Source organism: Schistocerca gregaria, chromosome X, assembly GCF_023897955.1.
Source record: "Schistocerca gregaria isolate iqSchGreg1 chromosome X, iqSchGreg1.2, whole genome shotgun sequence".
NCBI classification, from domain to species: domain Eukaryota; kingdom Metazoa; phylum Arthropoda; class Insecta; order Orthoptera; family Acrididae; genus Schistocerca; species Schistocerca gregaria.
Window position 1 is genome coordinate 853,283,325 of NC_064931.1, and position 9,183 is coordinate 853,292,507.

Genomic DNA, 9,183 nt, shown 5'->3' on the forward strand with positions numbered 1-9,183 from the left:
ACTGCTGCAACGCAACGTGCCATGGACTCCACTAATGTGCGAAGTGCTGGAAGGAACTGACACCACGAATCCTGCAGGGCTGTCCATAAATCCGTAAGAGTATGTGGGGGTGGAGATCTCTTTTAAACAGCACGTTGCAAGGAATACCAGATATGTTCAATAGGAGTTTGGTGGCCAGCCGAAGTGTTTAAAGTCCGAAGAGTGTTCCTGGACCAAATCTGTAACAATTATGGACGTGTGGGGAGTCGTATTGTCCTGCTGGAATTGCCCATGCCCGTCGGGACGCACAATGGGCATGAATGGATGCAGGTGATCAGACAGGAAGCTTACGTACATGTCTCCTGTCAGAGTAGTATCTAGATGTATCAAGGGTCCCGTATCACTCAAACTGCACACCCCCCACACCATTACAGAGACTACACCAGCTTGAACAGTGCCCTGCTTACATGCAGGGTCCATGGATTCATGAGGTTGTCTCCATACCCGTAATCGTCCATCCAATCGATACAATTTCAAACGAGGCTCGTCCGACAAAGCAACATGTTTCCAGTCATGAACAATCCAACGTCGGTGCTGACAGCCCCAGACGAGACGGAAAGCTTCTGTTGTCCAGTCATCAAGGGTACATAATGGGCCTTCGGCTCCGAAACCCCATATCGATGACGTTTCGTTGAATGGTTCGCACGCTGACACTTGTTGATGGCCCTGCAGCAGTTTGCGGAAGGGTTGCACTTCTGTCACGTTGAATGACTGATTCTCTTCAGTCGTCGTCGGTCCCGTCCTTGCAGGATCTGTTTTTGGACCGCAGCGATGTCGGAGATTTGTGATTTTACCGCATTTCTGATATTCACGGCAGACTCTTGAAACTGTCGTCCGGGAAAATCCCCATTTCATCTCTACCTCTGAGATGCTGTATCCCATCGCTCGTGCGCCGACTGTAACACCACGTTCAAACTTACTTAAATCTGGAAACCTGCCATTGTAGCAGCAGTAACCGATCTAACAACTGCTCCAGACACTTGTTGTCTTATATAGACATTTCCGACAACAGCGCCGTATTCTGCCTGTTTACATACCTCTGTATTTGAATACGCATGCCTATACCAGTTTCCCTGGCGTTTCAGTGTACATTATCCACAATAAAATAAATTATCATTTTTCCAATTATAGTAACGCCAAACCAATGTGTTCACCTAGTCTGGAAGTATAAAACGTGTATCATCCTCCGCAGATAAACCAAGTTTGTATTATTTGACAATAGAAACTTCATGATGCTTTGACTGAATTACAAGGATAATTCAACAAATAATGTAACACACTTTTTCTGAAAGCAGCTTGGTTTTATTCAGGGTTCCATTACATCATACTATTTACCACTTCTATGGCTACAAAACCCTAGTTTTCAACATTGTCTCCGTTCAATGCGATGGCCTTATGCCACCTTACTGGAAATGCTCGTATACCCGCATGTTACCACTTTACTGGTCGACGTAGGAGCCAACGTCTTGCTGCATGAATAACCTCCCAGTCAGTGTACTGCTTCCCGCGGGGTGTATCCTACACTGGGTCAAATTCGTTGCTCTGTATAGTCTTCTGTTAGGTGGCGAGAAACCCAGTGGGCGCATACCTTTGAGTACCTCAGTTAGTGGACAATGTGTCAGCACTACCAACAGAGACGTCCAGCTGACAAGCTAGGTGTTTTATTGTGATCCGTCGATCACGTCGAATGAGTGTGTTCCCACATTCCAACATCACAGTAACTTAACACTCCAACACACACACATTTTAGACACGTAGTGCAATTACCGTTTATCTGTATATAGCATCTGAAAAACTGTGATGTGTCACCCTCACACCAGCTAGCTGTCTCGATTATCCTCAGCGCTAGTAAATTATTTCACATTTAAGTCCCCCAACCAATCAAATTCCAGAATAGACTGTAGGTATTTTCAATCAGCGCTTCTGGAAGGTGCCACATCCTCTGGCACTATGCAATAATCAACAGCGTTCCTGCAGACGAAAGGGTTGGAAAGAGATCACCGATATGGGTTGCTATACTGCAGTAAACATCGCAATCGATTGTGCAACAAAGAACATGTGAAGATCTGCTTAGGGGAGCCGATGAGATGATGATCTGAACATACATGATGTTACAGCTATATTACCTGACTTGTTTGTACACTACAGCAGATCCCATTGAACCCTTGCATTGGTGTATCGTACAGCTGTTTATGAAGTGAATATACATAGGTTGGAATTTACATGGTGGCAGCTATTTATTCACAACTGATACAAAATAGTTACATGTTTGCACCTGTTACTATCCTTCAAAGTAGTCACCAGCATTGTGTAGAGCCCGTTCCCAGCGATTTGAAAGCGTAGTACATCGTTAGCAGAGCCTGTTCTGTTGATGGTGCGATTGGAGCAGTCTACCGCCTGTCGAATCTCTGGAACACTTCTGAAGCAAATGCCATGAAGTGCTTCCTGCATCTTCGGAATGAAATCAAAGTCACAAGGACATAAGTCCAGGGAGTATGGTGGATGGTACAGTACTTCCCAATCCCATCGACTAAACAGAGCAGCCACAGCTTGCACTGTAGGCGCCCGTGTATTGTCATGCAAAATGATGGGTGGGTTGCACAGAAAGTGTCACCGCTTCTTTCGCAAAGTTGGACGTTTTTGGAGCATAACCTGCGACCAGCTTTGCTAAAGAAGCAGTGACACTTTCTATGCAACCCACCCATCATTTTGCACAAAGCGTGTGCACATACAGCGCAAGCTGTGGCTGCTATATTTGGTCTACGGGACTGGAAAGTACTGTACCATCCACCATACTCCCCAGACCTAAGTCCTTGTGACTTTGATTTGATTCCAAAGATGAAGGAACCACTTCGTGGCATTTGCTTTCCAGTGGGGGAGGGGGCAGGAGGGCAGAGGGATTTGCCAGAGGGGTGTGGTTGACTAATTGATCGATTTAATCAATCAATTAATTAATTTGATATTAAAAACGTGCTTCTATTGACGAGGGGCATGGAGAAGGGGTTTGTGATTTCCTGAAGGGTTGGGGAAGAGGAGACGGAGGGAGATGGGCTGGGGATTTCTCAGAAGAACTGATTACCCCTAGGGGCTATAAATCAGAAGGTCATAAACCACTTAGCAGAACAACAGGTTTGCCTCTAAATGTATGTTTGCCCCTGGATGTAGGCAACCCACACAAGAAAATGCACCAGAACCTGCTTTGCCCTACTACTGGAATGTGGTGCAAGTGCTGGTTTTAACAGGTCCAAATACCTCAGCTTCAAGGGGGAGATCAAGTTCTTGCTTAACGGCCATCTGTAACGAGACAGGAACAGGATGAGCCTAGTATAAAACAAGGCAGTGCATCTGGACATAAAGAGATATGAGCCTGGTAATCTATGGTGCATCCCAGGCCAGGTTAGAATAGAGGTACAAAAGCAGCGAAGAGGTTGTTGAGCTCTTGGAAGGGAACCATGTCTAAGACAACCTGCACCATGACAGTGTCTGAGAATTCTGTGAGACAACAGTGTTATTAGCTTCTGTGTCCAACTGGTATCAGATATCCTGGTTTGCAATGTTGAGGTTTACAACAACTTAGTGATGGACAGATTGCTCAGAGAAACAATTGCCTTAAGTTCATGCACTGTCCCTTGATGCACATGAAGAGTGGCATCCAACAGTGCCAACAGTTGACCAGTCAGTTCCTAGATACCCATCTTTCTTCAATGGGTGCTGTGTGCCCAGCGATCTAGGCAGTCTGCACATGAGTGTGCTGCAAAGTAGTCAGGACATGATGAGAGACTCTGCTGCTTATGCTGACAGGGCGGGACAAGCTGTTCAGAGACCAATGACATGCCCGAAATCGACGAATCATGACACCATCGAAGAGAGACTTAAGAGATTTCCACGACCGACGCAGCAGCTGGACTGCCGCTAGTTGGTGACCAACCATGAGACATCCATGCTCTGTCTGCGCATCTCGAAAGAGAGCGCTATTTTCAAAATATCATCCAAGAAAGAATTGTCACGTTTGAGGGCTGCAGTGCAGACTTCCAGATCAAGAGTTAATTTGATCACTAAATCTCTAATCAAAGAATCTGTTAATAATGTTTTCCAAGCCAGGTTTGCACAAGTGAAATCATGAAGTCGACTCAAATCGTTCAAATCCGTCAGCCAAGAGCAATGTAACTCACCAGGTTGCTTGTGACGTTGATGAAACTCTAGGTACAATGTGACCACATGGAACAGCTGCGACTAATGATTCTAAAGCAAAACACACACACACACACACACACACACACACACACACACACACACACACACACACACACACACCTGGAAGGTAAATGCGACATGATTCGTGAGTGGGGTAAATTTCTTTACTAGGAAAAATATCTCCAGGCATGGCCAAGAAAAGATGAGACAGATGGACAGCATCGTCAGAAGCCCAAAAAGTGGCGAACTTGCAAATACATGTCCCACTCCTCCTCAGCATCGTTAAACGGCAGAAACGTGTGTGGACAGCTTTCTGCCAGGGAAGTGACCACAGCCTAGATGGGTTGGGTACACAGAACTTTTAGTTGATCCTTCAAAAGCAGAATTTCCCGTCCGTTTGCTGTTGCTGATGCAGATGCTACTGCAAGATCAGCTGTTGCTATTGCCGTTCCACTAGTTGCATGAGCTTGGTGTCTATGGGATGGCGCTAACCGTTTATCTCATCGCCAATTATACTGACCAGAATCTGACAAGATGGGAGTCACTTGAGAATCAGTACAACAGATCGACTGGCCAAGGGCGTCACAGCGAGTCATCTCAGATTAAACAGGTAGACAAAAACGAGAGGATGATAAACAGTGGACACGGTATGACAGAAGAAGCTGTCCAGTGAGTAAACCAAGATCGGAAAGCAAAAAGCTAGCGAATTCATTACCAAGACAACAATGTGTAGCGATATCAATACAAAAGCACAGAGAAATCATGAATGATTGCTAAGCTGCTGCGCTGCTGGCTTTAAAGGGCAACGGCAGGAGCTGATAGGTCGGCAAGGCAGGTGCCTTCATGGCGGCGCTGGCGCCAGCGACACCACCGCCCTCACAGTGCAGCGCTGTCTAGCAGCTGTCATCGAGTTCCATGTCTTCCAGTAGGCCTTCAAACTCGCTGGGCCGAGCTACCAGAGTAAACTTCAACGAAGAAATCGTTTCGTGAAGAATGAGAGGATGACAAAGATTTTAATGCAGGTGCATTTTTTCCCATATAAAGTTGCATACACACCCATATAATAATATAATTGAAGTGAAGTGGGCTACTACTGAGATCGAAACCAAGCTCATTCAATTTTTATGCTGGACGACAGTGTCTGATACTTTAAAGTGCATTACTACATTACATATTTACCTCTTGTCATCCCAACTACAACGGGCATTCAGTAATTAACCCAACGCGTTTGGGCTGAAAAAAGAGGAATGTGGGGCTTCCCAACTTTCATGAAGTTGTGGTAGCACTGTTCATAGCCTTCAAAATGGCGCTCAGTAATGGAGGTGCTTTCCAAGCGAAGAGCTGTCATTGAGTTTCTTTTGGCGGAAACCAGAGCATCACACATATTCATAAGCGCTTGCATAATGTCCATGGAGAACTGGTAGTGAACAAAAGCAGTGTAAGTCGTCAGACCAGGTGTCTGTCATCATCACAACTGTCGCGCAAACCTGTCCAATCTATCAAATGCAAGCCAGCCCCACACAGATGTCTCCTGCAATGTTTGAATGTACAACCACTCATTCACAGTGATCGAAAGACCACAATCAAACATTTGGTGCTCAACTGGATGTCTCTGTTGGTAGTGCTGACACAGTCGTCCACTGCTTGGGGTACACAAACGTGTGCACCCGTTGCATTCCTCACCACCTAACAGAAGATTTGCATCTGTTTGGTCCAATGAAGGGCGCACGCCATGGGAAGCAGTACGTGGATGATGGGAAAGTTTTCAGCGCAGCAATATTTTGGCTCTGACCTCAACCAGTATAGTGACTCCATGTGGGCATAAAGGCCCTCCCAGTAATGTTTCATAAGGCCATCAGATTGCACAGAGATTATGTTGAAAATAATGTTTATTAGCCAAAAGAGTGGGGAATAGTAATATGGTGTATTGGAATCTTGAATAAAACTGAGCCAGACTTCCACTGTCTACTGTGTTTAAGCTTACAAAGTTTGTTATTTCTCTCTCCACCACCCTTACAGAAAGATCTACTTGACTAGATAACAAACTACATGTACTACAAAAACTACTCAAATCATTGATTGTGCTAAGGAAACAACAGGTTTTTTATTATTTTTTATGTTGATGGCCAATGTTGGTCTTTAAGGCAAGCACTGGTTGCGCATATCGTCAGCACAAATGGGATTTTGATTTGGTCTCGTGAGCAAGTAGTAATCAGTGAGAATGCACTTCCAGAAATGTTATATGTCTATTTTTCAACAGGCAGGGGAGCCTTCCTACTCTAAATCATTGCCCGCAGCACTGTCCACGACTACTACTTGTTTGTTTATCATTCAACCAGTTTTGGTCTGGTTTAAGGGTCAGCCAGCTCACTGCCAACAGTTTGCCTCTTATGATGTTGATTCTATATGTGTATCCTTTAGATGACACTACATCTCGGATAAGTCTGAGATTTAAGACTCTTCTCACTGATCATTGTCTGTGACGAATTGGAACATAGTCTTGTCATGTTTGGCATGATAATTTTTTAACCTACCTAGCTGTGGTGTTAAATTGCTAGCTGTCGTGGAGAATCTCAGTAGTGTCATTTATCTTTAGCAGCTGTCTCTCCAGATAGGCAGATTATGCAAAATCAGGATACTCATATCCCAGGTGAGTAGTGTAGCTATTCCAATTCTGGAACACTGACCAATCTTGTACCATGGTGACATCATTCAGCTTGATTACATGATATCAATGACTTCGAAATCACAAACCAAGGTAAAAGTGGCAGGAAATTTAGAGAAATTCTTAAAAGACCAAAATGGGCAAAGTTGCTTTGCAAGCCCATTGACTTTACAACAAAACATACACCACCACATTTTGCTCTCTCAATCACAGTCTATTATTCTGTCAGTCATTAACGAAACATTGTTTTATAGCAGTACAAAACACATGTTAGTTAAAATAACATGCCTGTGAAGTGTCCCAACATTAATTCCATCTAAAATTTCTATCAAAAATATGTCAGCTTCTGTCATTTGTTTTTACTTTTTGGACACAATCACTTTTTATGACACAACCATAATCAGTTATGGCTACAGTGGCCATCTTCAGATGTTACAAGAAACAATAGAAAGCTTTAGAACCTTACAGCAAGTAACTATATTTTTATGAGGTCTGCCTGTAAGTTAAGCAGTGCGCTACCTGTGGATCACACCTAAAAGTGCATTTGGTGAGCACCTTCATGTATTGTCACACTCGATAAAAAACCAAAAATCAGGGAATTATGTAGCCTGGTCTACAGTGAAGAGTATTTATCTTCCCCTAGTCTTTGCACTAGATGTGTGCATCTACTATAAGGCAATCTTTACTTACAAAAACAAAACAATTGCATTGATGAATATAACAATGTAGTCAAAATTGGTTATTCGTAAAATACACTGATGTATATAAATCGCAACACCAAAAAATAATTGATGTAGAGTAATGAATTTTCAGGAATAGTGATTAACATTGCAAGATCATGTTAACCTTAGTACAAATAAGCCATTGAAAATGTGAATGTTGGTACATTAACTATCCATATAACTGCTAATATATTAAATGCAAGCATGCAAATGAGCATGCATTGTGCCTTAAAGGTGCCTAATGTCACATTGTAAGATGGAGTTGCATGCCTATTGCACATGGTCGGTCAACGCAGGAGCTACTTGTAGATGACACGTCAGTTGTCGTCCTATGACGTCCCATATAGCCTCAATTGGAGACAGATCTGGGAGCAGGCCAAGGCAACATGTCAACATTCTGTAGAGCGTGTTGGGTTAAAACAGCAGCATGTGGATGACCGTTATCCTGTTGGAAAAGACTCCCAGGAATGCTGTTCAAGAATGGTAGCACAATAGGTCGAATCGCCAGACTGACATACAAATTTGCAGTCAGGGTGCATGGGGTAACCACAAAAGCGCGCCTGCTGTCATATTAAATTGCACTCCACACACCTTAAATCCAGGTGTAAGTCCAGTGTGCCTACTAGGCAGACATGTTTGCACACCCCCAACTGGCCTCCGCCTAATCAACACGTGGCCATCACTGGTACTGTGGGAACCAGCTTTCATCAGAAAACACAGAAGACCTCCACCCTGCCCTCGAATGATCTCTCACTTGACATCACTGATGTCACAAACGGCAGTTGTTTGGGGTCAGTGGAATGCATGCTACAGGGTGTCTTTCTCAGAGTTGTCCTTGAAGTAATAGATTTGTAACAGTTTGTGGTGTCACTGTGTGCCAACTGCTACTCAAATTGCTATTGCAGATGCAGTACAATGCATCAGGGTCATATGCCAGACATGATGGTCCTCCCTCTTGGTATTGTCAGGTGACTTCTTGCAACTGTACATTCTCATAAGCACTGCTCCCAGCAATCATTTACAGGGGTTACATTTCTGCCAAGTCTTTCTGCAATATCGCAGGTGGAACATCCAACTACTTGTAGCCCTATTACACAACCTCGTTCAAACTCAGTGAGGTGTTGATAGTGGTTTCTTTGTGACATTCAAGGCATTCTTTATTGACATCAACAAACCACATCCAATCTCAGAGGTAAATGATGCTCATGACCGATACAGCATGCAGTTAAAGCAAACCTGATTTGCATCCTCATACGGTCCTACTAGCGCTAGTCTTTTCCATCAGTGTACAAAGTAGAATACAGGTTCTTAAATCAATAAAACCATATTTAAGAGCAGAGTAAGATCTTTACAATAGAAGAAGGATAGGAGCAATCCTTATAGTAAAAACTTCCTACAGCTGATGGTACTGTACATCTGACTGCTATATGTTTATGTTACTGTCCATAAACTTGGAACAGACCACGTAGACTGGACAACAAGGGTGGCATTCTCCTGCAGCTCTCTGGCACTCTTATTCCAGCTGTGCAGTGCGTTTACATTTGGCATGCAGATGCTAGCAAG